Here is a 27438-nt window from a genome sequence, read left to right as displayed (position 1 = left end):
GTAAACTGATGACGTAATGATCATGTAATCATTCTTTTTCATCTTTACTGTCGTCTGATCTGAAAAATAGCTGGTGCCATTTTGAAAAATTTTAGTCAAATTGCTAAAAATTCGGAATTGGATTGACCTGAGTATTTGGAAAAGTTTAGCATCGTGGTAGTCTAGAAACAATTCGTTCATCTCTAATCAATAGATTATTTTTTATTTTTTTATTTTATTTGCTGAATCTGAAATATGTCTTAAAGCACAAATGATTATTCAGGGCAAGACTTAGCTCTTTACAGCAGAGTTCCACGATTGTCTATACCTGGTGGAGAACATTCAACTTTGAGTGATTTTCAGGAAGTGAAATGAACTCAGACATGGGAGGAGAGAAATTTTACACTTGTACAAAGAAGAAATTGTAATTGCTGATACATATTTCAGGATAGCATCCAAATTGTCAATGTTTTGTGTTATGGTGGTATGTCTGCAATAATATCAATTGACTGTACATGTGGTCATAGCTCAGGACTTCTATGGTGAGTTACAGGGCAAGAGGTTTGGTCAATGTGTATATACAATGAACTATTAAAGGGGGGCAGTAACTAAGTAAAACATCACTTATCACACACCGATATAAGGGTAAAAAGGCCCCTACAGACAGACAAACATGTAAAAAATGGTGACATAGAAACCCGTGTGGTCATGGATTTAAAGACCATATAGGGCTTCAATAGGACCATCAGGTGGAGGAAGTGACCACACAGTGTGCAGCGCAGAATAGAGCGCTCGGCTAGATGCCTGGAAAAGGAATGACAGGATACCAGGAAAATGCTGAAAATATCACCGTGGGCACTAGTAATGGACTAGCAAATGATGAGTGCCAAGCCAGGGAATGGTGGAGGGTGATAGTATGGTGTGTACACTGACCCTAATAAAACCCTACTTGGCCTAGTCCACCCTACAAATGCATCCTTGGAACGGGGTCCAAAAACCCCGCATGGGGTGGCCCCGGCTGGAACCCTGGTCCTGTGCTGGATGTCCTGTTAAGGTCCTAAACGGCAATTGAAAGAACCGTATACCAATAAAAGGGGATACAAATTAGGGCTAAAAAAACTTAATTAGGCTTGTAGGTAAGAATGAAAGGTGTCCCAAAAGCCTAATTAGGCTTGTAGGTAAGAATGAAAGGTGGCCCGACGCGTTTCCTCAAAATAAGCCCCTAGATTCTTCAGGGGACACGGGGCATAATGATAGTGACCCCAGCTGGCGTATGGCTCAACAATAGGGGGTAACTGATGGCTGCAGTCAGCGTGTGGCTGTGGACCCAGTAGGGGGGGAGAACCAAGGTGATGGTGTCCACCTAGATGGAAAGATCTAGGAGCAGTGCTCAGGAAGGGCCTTAACTGCCTATCCTGTTTGACCTTCTTTATTGAGTGTATATACAACTCAGTCGAGTCACAATATTATGACCACCATTTAATATCCAGAGTGACCACTGTGTGCAGCACAGACAACATCTAGACAGGCTAGGCGTGACTCAATAAGGTCCTGGTAAGTAGTCACAGGTATCTGGAGCCATGCTGATTTCAGTGCATCCTAAGGCTGCTGGAGGGTGGGTGGGGGAGGATCCATAGAGCAAATGCGACAATTGAGATGGTCCCATAGATGCTCAATTGGGTTAAAGTCTGGGGAAATAGGTGGCTAGGATAGTACTTAGAAGTCTTGGTCATGTTCTTCCAACCAATGTTGGACATTTCTAGTCATGTGACATGTTGCATTGCCTTGCCAGAAGATCCCATCCACCCCAGGGAAGACAATCGGCATGTATGGGTGTATGTAATCTGCAAGGAGGGATTCGTACCCTAAGTCGTTGAGAGTATCTTCCACATCGATGAGTGGATCAATAGAATGCCACAAAAACATTCCCCAGACCATAACACTGCTACCACCAGCTTGTGTTCTTCTGGTTGCAGGGTGTTTGCTCTCTGGTGTTTGGTGCCAGACATGCCAACATCCATCCATTCCATGAAGCACAAAACGTAACTTATCAGAGAAGGCAACACTTTGTCAATCATCGGAGGTCCAATTATGATGCTGATGCGAAAATGTAATCCTTTTCTGCCAATGCAACTTTGTTAGCAGAGGTGCAATGACCATCCGTATGCTAGGGAGCGCCCTGCACAGTAGGGTTCGCTGAGCTGTTGTTTGAGACACACGTCTGGTAGTCCCATGGTTCATTTTAGCGGTGAGCTACCCCACAGTAGCATGTCGGTATGTCCCCATTTACCTTCATAGCCATCATTCGCCTCTCACATCAATGGCACGTGATGCTCGGCAGTTTCCATATCACTTCACAATGGTGCCATTTGTCCACTCATGATACACATTCACCACAGCAGCAGGAGAACAGTTCACAAACTGTGCAGTTTCAGAAATATTGCCACTCTTGGAACGAAATCCAATAGTCATCCATTTTTGCAACTGTGATAAATCGATCACAACAGCAATGAGGGATATTAGTGCAGACAGCCCTATCACACATCTTGTATATCCACCAAGCCAGCTCACAACGCGCTGCCGACGTCGAAAGTACAAAGTGGTGATAATAATGTGACTAGACTATGTAGTAGTATTGCAGTATGTGCTGGGTGAGCAAGGCTTTGAAATAATGCTCAGATGACTTGTCACCTCATTCCGCCACTTGTCTGATTTTGATTTTTTTGTGCCAATTTTATAACATTTATATCATTCATTGATAGTTGCACATTTATTTGCCATACGATGAGTCGGTATATTAATAGTGCTTTAAATCTTAAATAACTGTAAATCATAAAAAATGTGCCGGCCCTTAAAAAGTAAATTTATGTTTATATTAGCTAAAGTGCCACAGTCGTGAGGGGAGTAAACCTCAGAGTGATGGTATAAGCTACTACAATATTTACTTCCTCATAATGGTATTTTCCTAATACCTGTCTCACACGCTTTGCAATACTCCTGTGTGTCTCCTGTCTATATCTGGGTAGTGTCTGGTTGTTTCCCAGCTCTGTGCCTTCTTTTTGTGTCAAAATCTGTTGTTAATGTCAGTTTTTTTTTCTAATAATACCAATAGCTTTCTCTTTGGAACATAAAATATAGTGAAAAAGTAACAGGTAAGAATACTCCATGGAGCGAGTCAATTAACCACTTTGTAGAGAAACTTCTATAGTCACAACAAATGTAAAAATACGTACCTGCTATTCCTCCTATGCTGAGGACAGGGAGATGCGGGGGTCTTCCTAAGACAAATCCAAACAAGGGTGGGTGGTAGTTAGCATTACACCGAACCTTCTTCTGACTGAAGGGGAACTATCTGACTCTCTACAGGGGTACTGAAATCCAGCATTGTCACCAAGTGCAGGTTGTGCTTGTTGCTAGGTAACACCATATTTTATTTAGTTATATCAAATACGAAGTAAAAATGTAATTTTTAGATGGCTTTAGAAATAATGGCAATGGGAAACTTCAGTATTTATCAAAGTTTTATTTTAAAGAGTTTATGCCACAATGAAATACACGAATTGACAAAAAAAAAAAGACCACACCCAGATAGAAATGTTGGATTGCTGCAAAACCTGGCATGCAGTTATGTCTCAGGCAGATATGTAAATTATTACAGATGTGGTCTGATTAGACAATGGGTCTTGCCACAAGAAGGTGTAAAAGTGCTCCCTCCACTGGCCTATAAAAAGGCTCTTAGAGGCTACTTTTGGGTAGTGTACCTCTTGGTGAGAGATTGGTGACTGGTAGACTTTCTTCTATGATGCACTTTAAGACATTTTGCCCAGTTGACAGACTTTGTTGGGAGGCTCATCTTGAACTGAGAGAAGCAGGATGGTCTTTTCGATGAATTGCCCACCATCTAGGAGCTGTTGAGAGCAGTGGTTACATGAAGGAGCACACACATGGCGAACAGGCTCCGGATGGCCCAGACCACCAGTAGAGAGAATCATTTGATCTGCCGACATGCATGAACAGCTCCCACAGTTTCATTTTGCACCATCCAGACCGGACGCAAATGGCACTTTCATTAGACATCCCTGTCTCTACCCGGACTATTTCAAGGTGCTTGGCAGAAGACCTGCCATTGACAGCCAGCTATTGTTGTCTTTGTTTGCAGTGGTGTCGTGAATGAGAAACCTGGACTGCTACAGACTGAAACTGTATTGTCTTTAGCAACGAATCCAACGACGTAGGACTTTTGGTAAGCATTTCAATATTGACTTTGCTGTGAGGCGACACACTGCCCATATTGCTGGTGTGATGAACTGGGGAGCTATCACATACAATAGTTGGTCACCCCTAGTAGTGATGCGAGCTCAGCTCAGCGATATGTGCAGGACACCCCCCTGCCACATGTGTTGCCTTTCTTGGCAAAGCTTCCATTTGGCATTTTTCAGCAGGATAATATTTGCCCACACATATCAAGGGTTTACCAGGAATATATCTGACAGATTTTATCACTTCCTTGGACTGCCCAGTTGCCAGATTTATCGCCAGTTGAGCATTTATGGAATGCCAGCTTCAGCTACATACAAGTGTGCAAGATTTACAGGCCCAGCTGCAATATCTGTGGGCAAATATGCGGCAGGATACCATATGCAACCGGTATGTCTCCATGCCCATCCGTATCCAGGCTAGAGGAAGTCAAGCAGGGTATTAGAGCCGCCTTTTAATTTTACAGTTTTTCCCATTAAACCTATCCTTTTGCTGTAATATTGTAATCACATACATATATCATCATTACATTCACACATATAACGTTTCATTTGATGCCAACACCTCCTTCTTGGTGCGTTTTTTTTAATTTATTTTTTATTGACCGTATTAATACTCTTGGTTAGATCGTGCAGTTATTTAGGATCTATTATAATCAATTATGATATAGTATATGACATATAAGAAATCTAGAGTCAACCATCTATCTCACATGAATCCAGTGCTTCCCCCTTCCATTACTCCAATTACACTGCTAGATTTATTTCAATCTGGCAGCTCAGAGGTGTGTCCTTTCTGCAGCAGTTTTCTCCTTGTAACTTTTACAGCTTCTAATACTAGAAGCTAGTGGCAGTTGAAGGTTGCAACCTAGCATGTGCATCCACCTCAGCAGTTTTCATCTTGTTATGCATGAGCATGGTCACATGCACCACTCCAGCCAATGATTGGCTTCAGAGGTGACATGCTGCTTGTGGCTAGTCACACCTTCAATTTGATCTGCAGGTGTGTTTATATCTCCTTGTATGAAGTTCTGCCCAAGTCTTGTCTTAGGTGGTCTACTTTTGAGAAGACTGTTTAGCAGTGGCTGCTGGTAGAGTTCCAATGTCTTGAAAGGTGACTAGGAGCAATTTTGCAACAGGGTAGTGCATTCTTAATATCACACTGTTATTGCCTAAAGGGCTTTTTCAGTAATATTGATTTTTAAGTATCTGCTTACCTGCTCCATGCTGCTCCAGTCCTCTTTGTTGCTTCCACTTTCTCCTTCTTCCAGTCCCCCACTGTTTACATCTGGCAGTGCATGGGCATCCAGCCAATGTCTGGCTTTAGCGGTGATGTGGCCAGAAGCAGCACGAGACCACTGAAGCCAGTCACTGCCAGATGTGAACAGTGCAGTGCAGACTGGAAGATGGAGACCGCACGGAGGACAGGAGCAGATTGTGCAGCACGCCAGACCTGCAGGGTATAGCGAAGTGAGGTCACGGTTATGGGCAATCGAGGGTTACTCACTGTTCATAGGAGAACCCTGGGCAGGCATGCGACAGTGAAGGAGAGGTAGACACAGTTCCTCTGGGGCACACTCGGTATGTAGGGACCAGGCCTGATGGTGGATGAGGTGCCCTGGATGTTACTGGTATTTTGTGTGCCTGGGGCAAGGTCCCTTTTGGATTCGTGACGCCAGTGCCTGTAACGGTGGCACACCGATTTATAGTTGGAATAAGTGAGGTACACAGGTGGTATAGTGAACCAAACGTTGCTTTACTTAAACAGTCCAACTTTGTACATCAAGATAGTAATACAGTACTTTAGATCACAAGTTTCACAAGCAGGCTTATTTCACAAGATGGCAGGTATTGATCATGCAAGATACTCAGAGGGTAAATCCACAACACACTCAGAATCAGGTTGTACCTTTCCTCGGAAATAGTGTACACTGTTCTTTTAGAACTCCTGTCTGGTTTCAATCCCAAGGCCCGGATGCCTAAATGGTGGCTTAAATCCTTGGTAAAATATATATCTTCCTCCCGTATAAATCCTTGCTTTGCTTTATAGTTCCTCTGCCTATTAATGTACTTATATTGGCTGGAAATATCCTTACTTGGCTTGAGAATGACTGTAGGTTTCTCCCAGGAGGTTCTGTCCTGCTACTGGGGTGACTCAACTGAGCTAATCCTAGCCTCAGGAGCTTCAGGTAGACAAAGTGACTCCTCTAGTCCCCTGGAATGAACTACCTTCCCCTGTCTGGGCCTACCTATATATAACCAGGGCTCTCTGGCTCCCTCTAACGCCCGGGAGGCTAAACTGCACCCTGACAGGCCTGACACCCAGTTAACACAGGGAAAATGCATACACATGACATTAAATGCAATTAAGACACATTAACCCTTTTTGTGTAGTGCCCACCTTTACCTAGTGGGACACTACAATTGGAGCAGGTAAGTATGAGTCCTCTGTTTCACTGTTGCCTAGACACACTCGAATACACATGCCCCTTTATAATTATTAGACCCTCAAAAACATAGGGCTGTTGGGTGTTCTTAATATACACATCAAGGAATAACACTGTGTGTGCCTTTATTATATATTTTATCTTGGTACATTTACATGTACATAGGGTTGGATAGCTAGATACAATCCATTTATGTCAGCTAAAAGTGTATATAGTATATTAAGATAAGCACACACGCTAGTGGTATTTATGTGTGTGCTTAATTTGCTTGCATGTATGTAGTAGGTCTAGATTTTTGTTCATGGATGTATCTGGAAAGCAAGTATGTAATATATTTGCTTGCAATGAGCCTGTATATACATTGGTGCTTGAAAGTTTGTGAACTCATAAATACACCTTTAAAGAATACCTGTCACCTCTCCTGACATGTCAGTTTTAGGAACTACTTGCACTCCCTATGTAATATGAATTCTGGAGCATCTAATGTTATGACTCTATGTTGTGCCATTCCTGTACTATTCATGCTAGAAGTTTACAAATAAATTGCCACCAGCAATAGCAGGTGTATCTGACTCTTTCCAATCGGTGCTACTGGTGTCAGACTGTACAGTGACACCCCCCAACTGGTAACACCCATCTGCATTACTACAGTCTGTCCTGTCCGTCCTCTCTGTACTCCATGTCTCCTCATGGACACCATTCCTACAGAGATTCAGCTGAAGATCTTAGCTGTATTCAGGATCATAATCCCTGACAAGTAGAACAGAGGGGATGATGTGCAGCTCTTTAGCTCAGTGTTCTGAAGTAACTTGTCCTGCAGGACAGGTTTAATGGGCAGCAGCCATTTTATTTCTTCTGATTATTGCTCTGAAGACAATATGAGCCATTATAACTAATGAAAGGTAATTAAGAATATTTTTATAATAAAGTAATATTTAAGTATTTTCATTTTCTTAATTCCCAGAGAACCCCTTTAAGCTTGGATCTGTTAATGTAATCTGTTAATCTGTTCCGGCGGTGTACAACAAGCCAAAAACTGGCATAGAAAAATGATAAATGAGACAGGCAGGTGGGGCCGCCTCTTGTCCGCCCACACCACACCCCTTTTTCCACCCCCTCGGGAAAGTGGTGTGAGTGGGGAAGAGTCACAGATTCAGCCACAAATCCCCTTTGCAAAAGAATCTGTGACAAAGTTACCCCAAAAAGTGGCATACTTTGCATCATACGTGGCCCACTAAGTTCGGTTCTAACACTGTATCAATGCACGAGGCTTAGGTTTGATATCATATTCAGAGCTGTCAACTATTTTTAAATCCGGGGCATATTAAACTACAAATCTGCTACATGAATCCGAGAGCCCTGGATTTGTCCCAATAAGTATTGCATTTTTCAGGTTGAAAAATCTGTCTTCTGAACATTCTCTTTTATGAGGAAAAGGTAGGGTACACAAGGGTTCGCTGTAATATCCACATATACATAGTCTGCCCTTGTTGACAGCTTTTGGTTTTGTTTTGTTTTTTAGGAAACAGGTCTAGTACATTTTTTCTTAAATGATGGCTACACTGTGTTTTCTGTCCTCCCAAATAAGTAAATCACAAAATAGTCCAAAAAATGTTTTCAGCATTGACAAGTATCTAAAATATAAAACGCTGAACAGTTCAACGGCACAATTGAGCTCTGGATTTTGACATATGCTTCAACTGATCTTCATCTAATTGCCTTTTTATTAGTAAATAATGAAATTAATTCATTTTTGTTTCATTATTTCACTTTCCGTCTAAAATGCATGTGGCTTCGTTAATATGAACAGTGTCCTTGATAAATATTCAACTCAGATTAAATCAGTGAGCATAATGATTTGATTAGCTACTTGCTTAGCTTACTTAGAGGAGATGTTTAACTGCATTGATATTATTCATCATAATGCATGTCATTCTAAATAGAGCTTGCATTTTAAGAATGTCCTCAAGAGTGAATTTGGAACATGAAATTGCTTGGAATGAATGTGAAAGCATTTCAGAGATGTATGATAAAGTAATTAATGTATACAAATCTTTGTGATCCAAAGTCCCAATGTTTATGCAATTATTAGTCTCTTCAACACTTTTATCCATCCCTCTTGGTCTGTTGGGATCTGAATAAAAATACATTTGTATATTATCCTCCTATTTTTATGGCTGTTGTACTGCTCAATATAATTAACATTATAGTTGCTTATTAGCAGGGCCGTTTGAAGGAATTTGAGGGCCCCAAGCAAAATAGACATGGAGGCCCCCCCTCCATGCCCTCCCCACCATACGCACGCAAAGCCAACAGGAACCATAGTATAGCCATACAGTTTAAGTTCACCCACACTTTATATAAATAAAAAAGGAGGTTTACAGTGCAAATACTGCTGTTGCATTTAATGTGCATGAAATTTGAACATTTTCAACAAATGTCCTACTTACTCTCCCCTCCCTGTTGTTTTTTTTTTTTTTTTTACTCCTTACCCTACCTTAGATAAGTTCCTAAGTTAATTCAGTCCTTCGGCTCCTTCCCTGGACCCTGTAGCGTGGCCGAGCTCCTCGCTCTCTACCTCCAGTCCTGGCTGTCACTCAGTGCGGCCGGGAACCGCGTGGTACAGGTCAGGAGATTCAGTTTCCTGTTCCCGGCCGCGGCCGGACTAAAAGGAAGTGAGCACTCAGTGTACACTTCCTGTCAGTCCGGCCGGGAACAGGAAACTGAATCCCCTGTTCCTGTACCGCTCGGTACCCGGCTGGACTGAGTGACAGCCAGGAGGTAGAGGAGGAGAGCTCGGCCACGCTACAGAGCAGCAGTCAGCAGAGGAGGAACTCGGGAGGTAACCAGGAGTGCTGCAGCCGCCTGAGGCTCTCTATAGAGCGCTCAGGCGGCTGCAGCCTTAAAGGAAGCAAAACAAGCACCGGCTCTGCTTGGGGCCCCGGGCCAGCTCGGGGCCCCAAGCAATTGCTTGTTTTGCCTGTCTGTTAGCGACGGGCCTGCTTATTAGACCCATGTTCACTGGGCTTGGTTGTATCAATTATGATCTTGGTGTAACAAATCAGGCTGAAGCATGTCTAATGATTCATTTCTAACTAGGCCTGTAAAGGTGGGCTTGCATGTTGCGTCGCAGCAGAAGTGAGGTTTTTCACTTGTTTTTCTTAAACTGCTAAAAACGCTGCATTATTTTCATGACCGTATTGATAATTCCAGGCAATAGACATTTTATTGATCACGCAAAATTAAAATCACGTTTACGGTAAATCACAATAAGCGAGTAAATTGTTGGAAATTATTTTAACATTCCCAGCAGGGATTTGGCCACAAATGCTACAAAACTCATGCTACAACCTACTGCCATAGGACAACATGGAAATCTCTGTTACAATGTTGTAACAGCGATTTCTGCATGATTTTGTACCACAATTTTGATGTCACTTCTTGAGCCTGCCTTGAGTAACTGAGTGATCTACTTACTGCTTAAATGTGCAGGGTCCCTGTGCCCTTAGTAGCCTGCTCAAGCTAGCTCTACATATGCCTAGACTGTGCTGAAGCAATTTATTAGCACCAGTGCTAAGCAGTGAGCCACCATGTTGTATCACAGTGATTTTTCTATCAGTGATATCAGAGTGATTTATCTCCAGCAATAAATCACTAAAGCACTATCTAGGTCTTGCCCCAGCCTAAGCCTACATGCACACGAACATTTGTGTTTTGCTGTCCGCAAATTGCGGATCCGCCCAAAAAAATGGATGACATCTGTGTAGCATCCTTTTTTTGCGGATCCATTATAGCAATGCCTATCCTTGTCTGCAAAACAGACAAGAATAGGACATGTTCTATTTTTTTTTGCGGGGCACTGAGTGCTGTCCGCATCTTTTGAGGCCCCATTGTATGTGAATGGGTCCACACCCGAGTCGCAAAAAATGCGACTCGGATGCAGAACCAAACCATGTTTGTGTGCATGTAGGCTAATAATGAGACATCCACTATGTCTGGAACTATGGTCTTCAACCTGTGGTTCTCCAGTAATTGGGAAATTGCAACTCCCAGAATGCCATAATAGCCATTGGCATGCTAGGAGGACTATTAGACTACTGGTTTAGAAAATAGGTTCCTACATCAATATAAAAGGTGATTTTTTACTTTAAAATAAGTGTGACACTTACAGGCTATACCATGGAGGGGCCTGACTAAGTAACTACCTGGTCTTCACTAAAGCCTCTGATGGTGAGGATAGGCTTGGGCTGTTAGTGTAGTCACCAGGTACCACTCTACAGCAGTCCCTGGGTCAGTGGCAGCTGACCTGGGGTTCAGAGATACCGGTGCAAAGCACCAAGGAGAAAGACATTGTCAGGAAGTCCAGAATCAGGGCAGGCAGTAATCAAGCAAAGTCCGTAATTGAAGTCCAAGGACAGAGGCAGAGGCAATCAAGCAAAGTCTGTTTAATCGAGAAGCAGGTCTGGTACACAGTAAAGCAGAACCTTCCAAATACCTTCACACAAGGAACTAAACAGGCTAGTAACCGAGATTGCTCAGGCGTGTAGCGACAGTAGCACAGGCAAGGAACGCTGGGCTAACAGGGTAATGTATTGAAAGAGTTTGAAAGTGCCCTGGAGGTCTTTGTTAAAGTTAAAGCCACCCTCCCGTTCAAGAAAAAAATCACATTAACTGGGAAACAAACAGAACACTTACCTGGTGACCTTCTTTTCATCTTTTTTTTTCCTGCAGATCCATCAGTTCCCAGGTTCCTTTTCTTCAACCCAAGAGGCCCACACAGCTTCTCAGACTACTGGATGCATACTATGTATTTTTTAGTCCAAGACATTTCTTGCTCCGCTCGTATTGGTCAGCACTAGTGATGAGCGGCAGGTGCAATATTCAAATTCGCAATATTTTGTGAATATTTGGACGAATATCCATCATATATTCTCGAATTCGCGATTATTTTCTTGATTGTGAAAATCGTCAATGTAATATGCACGTATTGCACGCGCAATACGGGTGTGAGTCACTGTTGCTAAATTTTTTAAGCTGCTAGAAGTTTCCTGAGACTGGAGAAAATGGTTGGCATGGCAGAACATTGCAATAGCTTTATATGCAGATCGACAATTAATAATGCACATATTTTTGCGCAATACGTGCAACTTAACATTTTAGCAGGTCTGACTACATATTACTGATTGGTGCACTAAGTATTGTTGTGAACTTGTGACATCACAGCACTATGTCTGCAGCATGTATGTATGGACAGCAGAACCTCATCAGCTACACTATATCAGGATCTAACCTACACTGACTATCTCCCACTAACTATCTGTAATATATATATATAAAAGCTAACTAACTATCTAATGTAATTAAACAGTAAGGCCTCTTGCACACGAGCTTGACGGATTAGGTCTGGATGCGTTTAGGCTGCGTTCAGTGAAACTCGCACCATTTTGCAAACAAGTTCAGTCAGTTTTGTCTGCGATTGCGTTCAGTTGTTCAGTTTTTTCTGCGCGGGTTTTGATGCGTTTTTCATACGCGTGATAAAAAGCTGAAGGTTTACAAACATCTCTTAGCAACCGTCAGTGAAAAACACATTGCATCTGCACTTGCTTGCGGATGCAATGCATTTTTCACGCAGCCCCATTCACTTCTATGGGGCCAGGGCTGTGTGAAAAACACAGACTATAGAACATGCTGCGATTTTCACACAACGCAGAAGGGATGCGTGAAAAACAACGCTCATGTACACAGACCCATTGAAATGAATGGGTCAGGATTCAGTGCGGGTGCAATGCGTTCACGTCGCGCATTGCACCCGCTCGGAAAACTCGCTCGTGTGAAAGGGGCCTAAAGCACAGAGCACAGCAATGACACTGCTGTCTCCTTCAGAACTCCATAAAACTACAGAAAATGGCTGCTGGGGAGGTTCTTATATAGTAAGGGGTAGGCAACTTTCCTATTGGTTGCTAGGGATGTTGCTAAGCTCAGACAAAGACATTGCAGCCTTCTCATTGGCTCAAAAGCAAGAAGGGATGTTACTGATGAAAAATAAATCTAGAATATTTGAGAATACTAATATATAGCGCTATATTCTAAATCTTCGCAAATTCTCGAAGTGGCGATATTCGCAATTCGAATATTCACGTCCAACACTAGTCAGCATTGCACACATGAGCAGTGCTGTCCAATCCAAGAGCAGGTCTGGACAAGCAGGAAGTGTCTTGGACTACCAAAAGCACAGTGTGCATCAGGTATGGTTAGCAGTGCAGCCATCTTGGATTGCAGAAGAGGAGCTTGGGAACTCCTGGATTTGAAGCTGAAAAATGAAAAGGATGCCAGGTTAATGTTCTGTTTGTTCTCCAGTTAATGTGAATTATTTTTCTTGAACAAGAAGGTCACTTTAATAATATTGTACATTCCAAGTTACTGAAGATAGGTCATTGACATAGCTAGTTATTTATTCCTTATTTTACGTTATTTAGAGTAGGTAGGAACCTTTCCCCTAAGGTGATGAAAATAGGTTTCTGCCTCATGGGGAAGGGGGGGGGGGGGGGGGGGGTGCTTTCCTCTGGGTAAAAATTACATGAGAATATTGAGGTATATTTTTTTCAACCTCACTGTTATTACAGTATACTGTATGAAGACCAGGACAACAGTCAACTAATCTTAATAGAGCATCATAATTTAATCTAAGTAAATAGTTTTCCCCCCATGATACCCATAGGGGGGTAAATGTCAACAATAAATAGTCTGCAGTGTTTTTTTGTACATTGGAATACTTATTGTGTCAATGGTATAGAAGGATATTTTGATGCCATCAAGAGTCAGGCAGATCATCACTAGCAAACGTTGGTAGGAACACTCGTTAGCAATGATCTGCCTGTGTAATAGTGCCTCCAATTACCCAATGAATGAGCAATCGCAATTTGTCATTTGTCATTTTCTGGCTGCGGATGGTGTTTTCTAATCACGATCTGCTGCAGGCACATAATGATTCATTCTGGGGTGACCGATAGCTTTAGTGATCACTCCTCCCCATACTGTGGAGGAGATCGCTGCATGTAATAACAGTAGTCTCTCCGCTGATGAGCAGGCAATTGTCCTTCCCAACAATTGTCAGCCTTATCTGTTGGTGTAATACAGTACAAAACTTCTTAAAAAAAAATATATATATATATGAATGCTTGTACCATTGTTACGTGCATACCAGTGGTCTGTGTATCCTGGCGTCAGTAACTGTACGTGTGGTGCGAATTCTGCCAATGTGCTTGTATCTCTCCTCTGTTTGGTATTGCTAGGGATAATCATTCCCTGACTGTGTGTGTATGCATCTGTTCTACTAACCAGTTTGTTGAGTCTGCTATATAGTACTTTGTCATTCTGAAAATGTCTCTTGATTGCTTTGACTTGCCCTGGTTGTGCAACTGTCATGTTATGTCTATCTTTGATCCATTTGAAGTCTGTCTGTGCCCTGCGTTGGACATTTTTCTTAAGTTTGTATCTGGATCGTGTATCTGGATCGTCCTGTGTCCATGTCTGATGTTTGTTGTATTCCACCACCCTGTGTCTGTTGTATGCATTCTATGTAATTTGTTTGACTTTGGCTTGGATTGTATGTACTCTGCTTAAAGGGAGTCTGTCACCACATTTGAGCCTATTAGACAGATCCAATAGCGTTAATAGTGCCACCCAGAAGTTTAAAACGGTACCTTTGTTGCATATACCGGAGTCTTGTTTGAGCCAAAAATGAACTTTGTAGGTTCTGTAAATGCGCCGTCTCAAGTGCCCAGGGCGGCGTCTCAATCTTCCGAGCCCAAGACCGGACCTCCCCAACGGCTCATAACCCCGCCCTCCTTGTGCCTCTGCCCGCCCGTTTACGCTCCTCCTCTCTCCTGCGGCGCAGTGGAAAAGGAGAGAGGAGGAGTGTAAACGGGCGGGCAGAGGCACAAGGAGGGCGGGGTTATGAGCCGTTGGGGAGGTCCGGTCTTGGGCTCGGAAGATTGAGACGCCGCCCTGGGCACTTGAGACGGCGCATTTACAGAACCTACAAAGTTCATTTTTGGCTCAAACAAGACTCCGGTATATGCAACAAAGGTACCGTTTTAAACTTCTGGGTGGCACTATTAACGCTATTGGATCTGTCTAATAGGCTCAAATGTGGTGACAGACTCCCTTTAAGTCTCTATGTAGCTTTCCATCTGTCTGTTATGCCGGTTTCTGTCCGTATTCTTGTAACCTCTGTGTCTGAACTGTGTCCTACTTTCTGGGCCTGCTGTCTTGGTAAGTTTTGCTTATGTATCTCCTTTGTCTGAACGATGTCCAAGTTACAGAAGTCTGCTCTGGTAGTCCGTGTGTCCTAGTTCCCGAAGTCTGTATGCCTGGCTCTTGTGTTCCATCTGCTTGAGTTCCTGATCTGTTCAATTCATCTGACAGTGCTCTGTGTATTGTGCCATGCCTGTATCTCTGGTGTTTTCCCCGGTCTGACCACCAAGTGGAGTCAGAAAATATTTTTCCCTTTTAACTACCTCCCATCTGCCCATTGACTATAAATGTCCGGGAGGTGGATTTCTATCTCTGAATGGGAATTAAAAAAGGAATTAAATTAAATGTTAAAAATAGAAAAAATAAAATAAAATAGACATATTTGGTATTGCCACGTCCGTGACGGTCGGCTCTATAAATATATCACCTGATCCACCCAGTTTGATAAACACCATAAAAGAAATAATAAAAACTGTTTCAAAAAAGCCATTTTTGTCACCTTACATCACAAAAAGTGCAACACCAAGTAATCAAAAAGGCATATGTCCCACAAAATGGTACCAATAGAACAGTCACCTCATCCCGCAAAAAATGAGCCCCTACATAAGAAAATCGCAAAAAAAAAAAAATATATAGCTCTCAGAACATGGAGACATTAAAACATAATTTTTTTGTTTCAAAAATGCAATTATTGCGTTAAAGTGAAATAAATAAAAAAAAGTCTACACATTAGGTATCGCCACGTCCGTAACAACCAGCTCTATAAAAATATCACATGACCTAACCCCTCGGGTGAACACCGTAAAAAAAAAAAAAAAAAAAACTGTGCCAAAAAAGCTATTTTTTGTCACCTAACATACCATAAAGTGCAACACCAAGCGATCAAAAAGGTGTATGCCCCCCAGAAATCGTACCAATCAAACTGTTGCCTAATCCTGCAAAAAATTAGATCCTAAGACAATTGGTCAAAAAATAAGAGATGGCTCTCAGACTATGGAAACATTAAAACATCATTTTTTTTGTTTAAAAAATGCTATTATTGTGTAAAACTTAAGTAAATAAGAAAAAAGAATACATATTAGGTATCGCCACATCCGTAACCATCTGCTCTATAAAAATGTCACATGACCTAACCCCTCAGGTGAACGCTGTAAAAATTAATAAATAAAAACTGTGCTAAAACAACCAATTTTTTGGTCACCTTGCCCCATAAAGTATTATAACGAATGATCAAAAAATCATATGTACCCAAAAATGATACCAATCAAAATGTAAACTCTTCCTGCAAAAAACGAGCCCCTGTACAAGACGATCGGCAGAAAAATAAAAAAAAATATGGCGTTCAGAAACTGGAGACACAAAACCATAATTTCTTTTCAAAAATGCTTTATTATGTAAAACTGAAACAAAAAAACAAAGAAAGTAGACATATTTGATATCATTGTGTCTGTAACAACCTCCTCTATGAAAATAGCACATGATCTACCGTCAGATGAATGTTGTAAAAAATAAAAAATAAAAACAGTGCCAAAACAGCCATTTTTTAGTTACCTTGTCTCACAAAAAAACTTAATATAGAGCAATTAAAAATCATATGTACCCCAAAATAGTACCAATAAAACTGGCACCTTATCCCCTAGTTTCCAAAATGGGGTCACTTTTTGTGAGTTTCTACTGTAAGGGTGCATCAGGGGGGGCTTCAAATGGGACATGGCATCTAAAAACCAGTTCAGCAAAATCTGCCTTCCAAAAACCATATGGCACTCCTTTTCTTCTGCGCCCTGCCGTGGCCCTTACATAGGTTTACCACCACATGTGGGGTGTTTCTGTAAACCGCTAAATCAGGGTAATAAATATTGAGTTTTGTTTGGCTGTTAACCCTCCATGTGTTAAAGAAAAAATGGATTAAAATGGTGTCATTTCTACAATGGGGTCATTTGTGGGGGGTATCCACTATGTAAGCCCCACAAAGGAACTTCAGACCTGAACTGATCCTTAACCCTTTCATGACCAAAGGTCATTGATGCCCCAGTGTCCAGGTCAAAATTTACAAATCTGACATGCGTCACTTTAAGTGGTAATAGCTTTGGAACACTTTTACTTATCCACGCCATTCTGAGATTGTTTTCTCGTGACACATTGTACTTCATGACAGTCATAAATTTAAGTCAATATATATCACCTTTATTTATGAAAAAATCCCAAATTTACCAAAAATAAATAAAAATTAGCAATTTTCTAAATTTCAATTTCTCTGCTTCTAAAACAGAAAGTGATACCTCATAAAATATTTATTACATAACATTCCCCATATGTCTACTTTATGTTGGCATCATTTTGGAAATGTTATTTTATTTTTTTAGGACGTTACAAGGCTTAGAAGTTTAGAAGCAATTCTTAAAATTTTTAAGAAAATTTCCAAAACCCACTTTTTAAGGACTAGTTCAGGTCTGAAGTCACTTTGTGGGGCCTATATAGTAGATACCCCCATAAATGACCCCATTGTAGAAACTAGACCCCTCAAGTTACTTAAAACCAATTTTACAAACGTTATTAACCCTTTAGGTGTTCCACAAGAATTAAAGGAAAATGGAGAGGAAATTTCTAAATTTCACTTTTTTAGCAGATTTTCTATTTTATTACATTTTTTTCTTTAACACATTAAGAATTAACAGCCAAACAAAACTCAATATTTATTACTCTGATTCTGCGGTTTACAGAAACACCCAACATGTGGTCGTAAACTGATGTAAGGGCGCACGGCAGGGCGCAGAAGGAAAGGAACACCGTATGGTTTTTGGAAGGCAGATTTTGCTGGATTGGTTTTCTGAACGCCATATGTTTTTTATTTTTCTACCGATCGTCTTGTGCAGGGGCTCATTTTTTGAAGAAAGAGTTGAGGTTTTTATTGGTACCATTTTTGGGTACATAGGATTTTTTGATCATTCATTATTACACTTTATGGGACAAGGTGGCCAAAAAATTGGCTGTTTTGGAACCTTTTTTTTTTTTTTTTTTTTACAGCGTTCATCTGAGGGGTTAGGTCATGTGACAGTTTTATAGAGCAGATCGTTACGGACGTGGCAATACTTAATATGTATACTTTTTCTTATTTATTTAAGTTTTACACAATAATAGCATTTCTGAAACCAAAAAAATGATGTTTTAGTGTCTCTATAGTCTGAGAGCCATAGCTTTTTTATTTTTTGGGCGATTGTCTTAAATATGGGCTTTTTTTGCGGGATGAGGTAACGGTTTGATTGGTACTATTTTGGGGTATATACGCCTTTTTTGATCGCTTGCTGTTGCACTTTTTGTGATGTAAGGTGACAAAAATGGCTTATTTTTTTACACCGTTTTTATTTTTTATGGTGTTTATTGGACGGGGTTGATGATGTGATATATTTATAGAGATGGTCGCTACGGACGCGGTGACACCTAATATGTGTGGTTTTTGTTAGTTTTTTTGTTTTTTTTTATAGGAAAAGGATTTTTTTTTTTACATTTTTATTTATTTATTTTTACTTTTATTATTTTCAATTTTTTTTTTATCAGTTCCCTCTTGGATCTTGAAGATCCAGTGGGGCTGATGGTTGTACTATACTTTGCAATGCTTTTGCATTGCAAAGTATAATACAATCAGATGCCTGTAGGTGGCAGCACCGGACGCCTATGCCATGGCAACCGGACGCCTTTGCAAAGCGTCCGGTTGCCATGGCAACCATCGGGCGCTGCGATCGCAGCAGCCCTGATGGTTGAGAGAGAGGGAGCCCCCTCCCTCTATTAACCCCATGGATGCCGCTACTGCGGCATCTATGCGGTTACAGCAGTGTCAGCATAGAGCTGACACACGCTGCTGATGGCGGCGGCTCAGGAATGGAGACGCCGCCATCACTCACAGAAGGGGGACCGCATCGGGGGCAGCATTTTACTTATAACAGATCGGGGCAGGAGGGGGCGGACGCATCGGGGGCAGCATTTTACTTATTACAGATGGCGGCAGGAGGGGGCGGACGCATCGGGGGCAGGGCGCAGCATTTTATTTATTACAGATCGGGGCAGGAGGGGGCGGACCGCATCGGGGGCAGGGTAAGAAGAAGGACAAGAAGGGGGCACAGATCGGGGGCTTCAGGACACATTACCGATTTCAGGCTGTGATCTGCAGAGCGCAGATCAGAGCCTGAAACCGGCATTTTAACACTGCCGCGATCCGATTGGTTAGTCTGCACAGACTAACCAATCGGATCGATTGCCGGCAAGGGGCCACTCTGATTGGCCCCTTGCTGGCATTACTAGACTGTATGCTGTCCGTGACAGCAGCAGGGCTCGGGCAGAAGCTTTAATCCAAGCGCTTTGCAGCGCTTGGATTAAAGAGCTGGCTTGACGTCTATACACGTGATAGCTGCACGGGGTATGTGCAGCTATCATGTATATATACAGATTGCGGTCGTGAAGAGGTTAAAAAGTGGGTTTTGTCAATTTTCTTAAAGATTTTAGGAATTGCTTCTAAAATTCTAAGTCTTCTAACTTCCTAAAAAAATAAAATAACATTTACAAAATGATGCCAATATTAAGTAGACATATGGGGAATGTTAAGTAATAAATATTTTATGAGGTATCAGTTTCTGTTTTAAAAGCAGAGAAATAGAAATTTAGAAAATTGTGAATGTGAAGTGGTTAAAGGCAGATTGGTGCTTGCATTCTTCTGAATCAACAGTGACAAAGTTCTAAGATTTGCTTCCCCTTACATCCATGTCCTCCACCATCCCCTGGCTGAATTTGATGGGCATACATTTCTACGACCTTACTTTTGCAAGGTTTGTAGGTTTCAATATTAAAAGGGTTCTGTAATGAGAAACACCTTTTATTTTCCTCCCAGATACACACTAATGTTGTCCATGGCACTTCCAATCATCATCTCCTCCTTACCCTGGGTCCTGTTTTGTTTCATATTACAATGAAAACAGTATAGAAAAATCTTCTGTGTCTCAGGAAATCGGTCATGTTCCCTCTCCTCTTCACTATCTTGTGGCTTGCTGTAAGACAAATGGCGGAGCAGCAGCTGTGCCCAGTCTGTGATGGGAGAAAAATATTGTTAGGCTCTGTCTATTTGCTATTCCCCACCCTTCAACTAGCCACCAAAGATGACAGGGAATAGCAGGAGGGGTCTGTTAGTCCCTAGGACAGACAGCCACTTTGAGAGCATCCACATAGTAGGCAATGAGCCTTACTATCCTGTCTTAGGATAGGGGAGTGTGGTGACATATAATAGCTTTACAAGCATGGGATGGTTTGATTTTTTTTTTTGTTATTGAGTTCAGCCGTTCTGTCATCCCCACAACCCTTTCAACAGGCAGATCTTTTAGCTCTTCGCTCAAAAAAATTGTTCCTCTATAGAAAACCAATCCATCCAACTACAATATATAGAAGCACAATAAAATAATACTTTAGGCAGTAAATCAAGCAACTGCTTGTACTACAGGTGCATGACTTATTCCAGTCTTTACTTTTAGATTGCACTTGCTGTCAGTTTTTATTCGATTTCATTGTATTATGTCCTATTTATTCTCCATGTAAATCAATATGAGCACTCTTTCTACTTTATTAAAAAGAATAAAACTCCACAAATGCAAAATCGATAGAGCAAAACAATGGAGCTAACCATGAACATCATCATAAAATGTAAATAAATATGATCAAGTTGAATTGAAAAGAGCCAAGATGCAATAGGCAGGGTAATCACAGTGCACATTTGTCTCTTTTATTTCAGCAAGTACCTAATAAATAGTAACATGCCTGATCTGTGTTAGATATGCCATAAATTTGAATGTGATCATTTAAAACCTTGAAAAATATACTGAAGGAAATACAGGAAAATGTACCAGTCATAAATACAAATGCTAGTCATTCTATCTCACGTCTAAACTGAAGTCTTATTAGCATTTGGGCTGTCAGTTTATATTGCATTAAATAAGAATACACTTCAAAGGTAATGAATATTTCTATTCATATGCACTCCCAGAGCAAAATATCGTTCTGCTTTTGTGCAGGAAGACAAATGGGAGTTGTTATTATTTGTTGTGCAGAATAAAGCAAACTGCTTCTCACATACTCAGCTGTAAATACATTGATTAAAATATAATAACAATGTACTTCCCCACATACTTGGTGTATATTTCATCATTCTGCTGCTTGCTTGACATTTTATGCTTCACTATAAAACTATTTATGTTTAGAAATTTAATATTCAGAAATCTTGTTAAAGGATGAACCACATCTGGTTGGTTTTCAGTCACAGAACTACATGGTGGGGTTACATGAGATATCTATCTTATAAAAAATATATACATTTGTCCCATATTTTACTAGGACCCTCACTGGTCTGCTTATTGAAGCAGATAATTTAGAATCTTCAATTGTACATTACATAAAATAAATTGTGATCTCAATGCCACATTATCTTATGTTGCTTGAGATAAAAATAAAAAAAAACTCTGTGAGCTGACTTTGCTAATGGCATATTCCTATTACAGAGCATTCATTGTTTTCCAAGCACTATAATAAGGTATTCACAAAACATGATTGTTACTCAACCATCCCAGCTCCAGCCCCACTCCTCCAGCGTTCCTCTCCTTCATGCCATGGCTGTATGGTGACCGGGATGGGCAGTTGCTAAGCAACCAGCACATCCATATTCTCTTCTTAATGAAAGCACTGTTCTGGCTCTTTGTGGCATAGGCTTCCTATAGTGCCTGGCACCTGTGGACGATGTCATGGCCATAATATTTAAACTCAGGCTTTGTCCATAGTCACTTCCTAAGTATAGGTTGTTCCGGCATTGAACTACATATCATTTTGACTTCTTGTAACAGTTTCAGATGTTTCTGCTCCAGAAGCCATGAAAAGAGGCAGGAGAGAGCATAGACTGCGAGCTGTGACGAGCCAACCAGTTGTAGCTCATGAGATGGAACAGAGTGGCAGGAGGGGGCTAGGCTTCAGAGGCAATGAGTTATATCTACTTAAAGGAAATATGTCACCAGCAACCTCCCTATCCATCTGCTTGCATACACACATAGCTGTGGTTCATCTGATTAAAACACTGTTTTTCTTTAGTTGATCTGAGGCTCCATTCATAAGTTATGATACCTTTTCCTAACATGCAAATTAGACCTTTGGTACAATAAGTGTGTCACCGATGCTCTCATTGCACCCAAGCTCCATTCATTTCTGTGGTCAGCCCTATCTTGCTGCTTTGATTGACAGGGCTAGGCAGTGACAATTCAGTGAGGGAGGGGCTGATTGCAGAAAGGAGTAGAGCTTGGGTGCAATGAGAGCAATGGTGATGCCCTCATTGCACCAAAGGCCAAATTTGCATATTAAGAAAACATATAACTCTGGAACAAAGATTCGGGTCACCAAAATAAAAACATCATTTTAATCAGGTGAACCACAGCTATGTGTCTGTGCAAATAGTTAGACAGGGAGGTCACTAGTGACAGATTACCTTAAAATCCTGCTGTCCTTTTGCTCAATGCCCATTATTATTCTTTACCCTGGTTTGTCTCTCTGTGCATTTTGTGAGTATACATGTGTTTATTGACCCAGCTCATTTACCTGACTACTCTTTGCAACTGTGTATGACCTCATACTGTTTCCTGACTATACTTTTGCCTTTTGTTACTGACTTAGCTTGCCTCTGTACTCTGTACTCCCATTCACTGCCCACAGAAAGTAGAGGATAATCTGCTTCATAACTTTTTCTTACTTAGGTTACTTTCACATCTGCGTTTTCAATTCAGCTATTGAGATCCGTCATAGGATCTCAATAGCGGAAGAAAACGCTTCAGTTTTGTCCCCATTCATTGTCAATGGGGACAAAACTGTACTGAGTGAAAAAGGAATGCAACAAAATGCATTCCGTTCCGTTTGGTTGCGTCCCCATCGTGGACAGAAAAAACGCTGCGGAGCAAGATGGATCCATTCTCACACACAATGTAAGTCAATGGGGACGGATCCGTTTTCTCTGACACAACTGAAAATGGATCCGTTCCCCATTGACTTTCAATGGTGTTCATGACGGATCCATCATGACTATAGAAGACATAATACAACCGGATCCGTTCATGACGGATGCATGTGGTTGTATTATTGTAACGGAAGCGTTTTTGCAGATCCTTGACTAATCCGCAAAAAACGCTAATGTGAAAGTAGCCTAACTCATATGTAGCCCCAGGTTCATGGAGGACATTACAGAGAAGTACTGACGTGTATAGTTGTGAATATAACACTTGGACTGAAACAGAAAATATCTGTGCAATCTATCTTGCTGTGCGTGTGTGTGTCACTAGTGTCTTCCTTAGTTCCTTTTCACTCCTCCACCTCTACTCTCCATAGGCTTGTATAGGATGATGTATTGTGATCCTTCAATGAGCATCTGCCATCCAAGACAGATTTCTTATGATTTTCAAAGATAAAGCCATTTTAGAAAATGAAGGGAAGATGGGAAGAAAAAGCTGATAACTCTAGAACAAGACATTTATCTCTGATGAGATACAATACATTCGGAAATTGCTCAGACCCTTTCAATTTTTCAATTTTTTTTATGTTGCGGCCTTGTGCTAAAAAAATAAATAATTAAGTTTCCACTTATTATTATGACATCCGTACACCTAATGAGCAAGTGAAACAGAATTTTAGACATTTTTGCTAATTTATTAAAAAGGAAAAACAAATATTTTGCATAAACATAAGTATTAGGACCTTTTATCATGACACTAGAAATTTAACTTTGGCGGCATCCCATTTCTCTTGACCATCTTTAAGATGGACATGATTTGGAAAGACACCCCACTGTCTACACAAGGTTTGACAGCTTAAAATTCATATCGGATCAAAACCCAAGCCAAGAGGAGGAAAGAACTGCCCGTAGAACTCATAGACATGATTATTTGGAGGTAAAGATCTGGAGAAGGGGATAAAAACATTTATACTGCACTGAATGTCCCATGTGTACAAAAACCTCCATAATTATTAAATTGAAGAAGTTTGCAACATCCAGGATTCTTACTAGAGCTGGGTACCCTACCAAACTAAGTAATCAAGGGAGAAGGGCCTTGGTAAGAGAGGTGACTAAGAACCCAATGGTCACTCTGTCTGAACTCCAAAGATCCTGTGTGCAGATGGGAGAAAATTCTAGAAGATCAGCCATCCACCAATCTGGGCTATATGGTAAGTAGTCAGATAGAAGCCTCTCTTTAGTAAAACATGAAAGCCCACATTGTTTGGAAAAAAAAAACACCTAAAGGATTCTTTGGTCTAATGAAATGAAGATTTAACTTTTTGGCCTTAATTCTAACAGTCATGCCTGGAGGAAACCAGGCACTGCTCATCACCTGCCCAATACCATTGCTACAGTGAAGCATGGTGGTGGCAGCACTATGCTGTAGGGGTGTTTTTCAGTAGCTGGGACAGGGCAACTGCTCAAGGTCGAGGGAAAGTGGAGTAAAGTAGAGAGATATTCTTAACGAAAACCTGCTCCAGAGTGCTGTGGGCTGGGCCAAAGGTTAACCTTCCAACAATACAATGGCTCTAAGCACACAGCCAGGACAACACAGGAGTGGCCTAGTGACAAGTTTGTGAATGTCGTTGAGTGACCCAGTTAGAGCCCTAACAAACTCGCACCTATCTGAAGAGACCTGAAAATAGCTTTTAACCGACCGTCTCCATCCAACCTGACAGTGCTTGATAGGATCTGCAAAGAATGGCAGAAAATCCTCAAATTCAGGTGTGCAACCCTTGAGGCATCATACCCAAGAAAACTGGAGGCTGTAGTCAATGTGTCACAAATGGTAGGAATAAGTGCAGCCCTGAGCTCCACCCACACCACTATCCCTACCTACTTGCACGGTCCGTCTTAACTGAAGGTGCACAACTGGACGACGGCAGTCCCTGACTTAAGTACGTGCAGGGGCCTACAGGAAGGGAACAAAGTGGAAGAAAACAAGAGACTAAGACAGAAAGGTAAGCTACCAGGCTGGTTAGAAACCAAACAAGCAAATAACAAACCGTAAGCAAAACCAGAACACAATGGAAGCTGAGGTCAAGTGCCAGGAGGTTATGTCAGTACAAAGGAATAACACAGGATCAAGGTAAAAAACAATTGAGGTCAAGTTCACAAAATAACACATGCAGGAAAACGCTAGTGGCCAGAAAGTTGCCTGTTAAATAGGCCAGATTGAATGGTCACGTGACGTGGCCAGTGTCACGTGACCCTGTGTCAGCCCCAGCCAAAACTCTGAGCGCTGACTCATATCCATCGGTGCTCGTCCCTGACCCTGCTCATTGCCTAGAAGATGGAGGACACCGGCCGCGCTGAGGAAGCGTGCGCCACCGGGTCCTCCCCACCCCGGCCACGTCTGACGCCGGCTCCTCCTCCCTCTATCAACGGGACGCCGGCAGCACTGCAAGGAGGGAGTGCACCGCTGGCTCCCTGTTACAGTACCCCCCCCCTTCCACGAGGGGGCACTGGACCCTTACTGACCGGAGCCGGTTTTTCAGGGTGTGCCAGATGAAATTTTCTAATCAAGCTAGTAGCATGCATTTTATTAGCTGGCACCCAAGACCTCTCTTCCGGACCAAAACCTCTCCAGTGGACTAAATACTGCAAAGAATTATGAATTTTCCTTACATTAAGGATTCTAGAAACCTTGTATTCTAGTTGACCGGCAACCTCCACTGGCGGCCGAGATTCCTGTGCAGGAGATACAAACGGCAAATATTTACACCTTTGTGAAACACATTATGAATACGAAAGGAGTCAGGTAACAGTAACTTAAAGGACACAGGGTTAATGATCTCGATAATCTCATACGGATTAATAAATCGAGGTGCAAATTTACCCGAAGGTACTTCAAGAGGCAAATTCTTGGTGGACAACCACACCTTGTCTCCCAACCCAAAATTTACACCTCGAGAACGCCTTTTGTCCACATTAAATAAACTTCTGAACCTCCTGGGCTTTCTTCACGTTCGACTGAACCTGATCCCAGACCGTGCACAGTTCTTTAACTACAAAATAAGCCTCCGGAACCTGGGAAGAAGACAGCGAGAATGAACAAAATCGCGAATGAAACCCCACATTACAAAAGAAAGGAGACATGCCGGTAGACGAGTTAATCTGATTGTTAATGGCGAATTCCGCCACGGACAAGTATTTTACGCAACTATGTTGGTTGTCAGAGACTTAACACCTTAAATATTGTTCCGGGGACTGATTTAGATGTTCAGTTTGACCGTTTGTTTTGGGATGGAAGGCCGAAGAGAAAGACAGAGAAACATAAAATTTATGACAAAAGGCCCTCCAAAATTTTTAAACAAACTTAACGCCTCTATCAGAAACAATATTCTCCGGAATACCGTGTAAACGAACTATGTGGTTAACAAAAATAGAGGCTAAAGTTTTAGCATTGGGCAACTTTGGCAGGGGAATAAAATGACACATTTTGCTAAACCTATCAACCACCACCCACACAACTGTCTTACCCTCAGACATCGGAAGATCGGTAAAGTCCATGGATACATGAGACCAAGGCCTACTAGGGATGGGTAGAGGTCACAACTCACCCACCGGAAGAGACCTAGGAGTCTTGGACCTGGCACAAACCTTACAAGAAGATACATATGAATGGACCTCTCTGGACAAAGTGGTCCACCAATAAAACCTGGAAACTAGTTCCTTGGTGGCGTTAATGCCCGGATGACCACTAAAGACAGCATTATGACACTCACCTAATAGCCAGAGGCGCAAATGACCAGGGACAAACAACTTATCTTTAGGAGACAGTTCCAGAGCCAAGTGTTGTCCCGCCGTAATCTCGGTTGTCAAATCAGAGGAGACTGAAGCCACAATGATACCTGCTGGCAATATAGGTTCTAGTAGAGCGTCATGAGATTGAAAGGCACAAAAACTTTGGGATAGGGCATCAGCTTTGACATTTTTACTTCCTGGCCTGAAAGTAATGCAGAAGTTAAAACGAGTAAAGAACAATGCCCACCTAGCCTGTCTGGGATTCAAACAATTAGCAGATTCCAAAAACATTAAGTTCTTATGATCAGTAAGTACAGTGACACGATATTGAGCCCCCTCCAAAAAGTGACGCCATTCCTCAAAGGCCCATTTAATTGCGAGTAAATCCTGATTTCCGATGTTGTAATTTCTCTCGGTAGGAGAGAACTTACGAGAAAAGAAAGCACACGGTCTTAAGTTAGTGAGGGTTGGTGACCCTTGGGAGAGTACTGCACCCACCCTATCCTCAGAAGCGTCCACCTCAACTACAAAAGGTTTCTCTTGGTCTGGTTGAACCAATACTGGGGCGTCAACGAAACATCTCTTAAGTGTTTCAAAAGCCTCTGTAGCTTCTGGCGACCAATTGACTAGATCCGCCCCCTTCTTGGTTAAATCAGTGAGAGGCTTAGCAATCACAGAATTTTTTTTAATGAGC

The 27438-nt window shown here is 41.7% G+C and overlaps 1 long non-coding RNA gene across 1 annotated transcript; it reads right to left on the bottom strand.

Moving 5' to 3' along the window:
* Positions 1-373: 373 nt before the first annotated feature.
* Positions 374-24060, bottom strand: LOC120995872. Its single transcript, XR_005777688.1, has 4 exons — positions 23958-24060; positions 13884-13890; positions 11367-11372; positions 374-384 (listed from the first exon to the last, which is right to left on the bottom strand). It is a non-coding gene; the product is annotated as an uncharacterized LOC120995872 (long non-coding RNA).
* Between the last annotated feature and the right edge of the window lie 3378 nt (positions 24061-27438).

Source organism: Bufo bufo, chromosome 3 (genome assembly GCF_905171765.1).
Source record: "Bufo bufo chromosome 3, aBufBuf1.1, whole genome shotgun sequence".
Lineage (NCBI taxonomy): Eukaryota > Metazoa > Chordata > Amphibia > Anura > Bufonidae > Bufo > Bufo bufo.
Note: the sequence above shows the minus strand (reverse complement) of the source record. Positions and strands in the feature narration are given on the sequence as shown.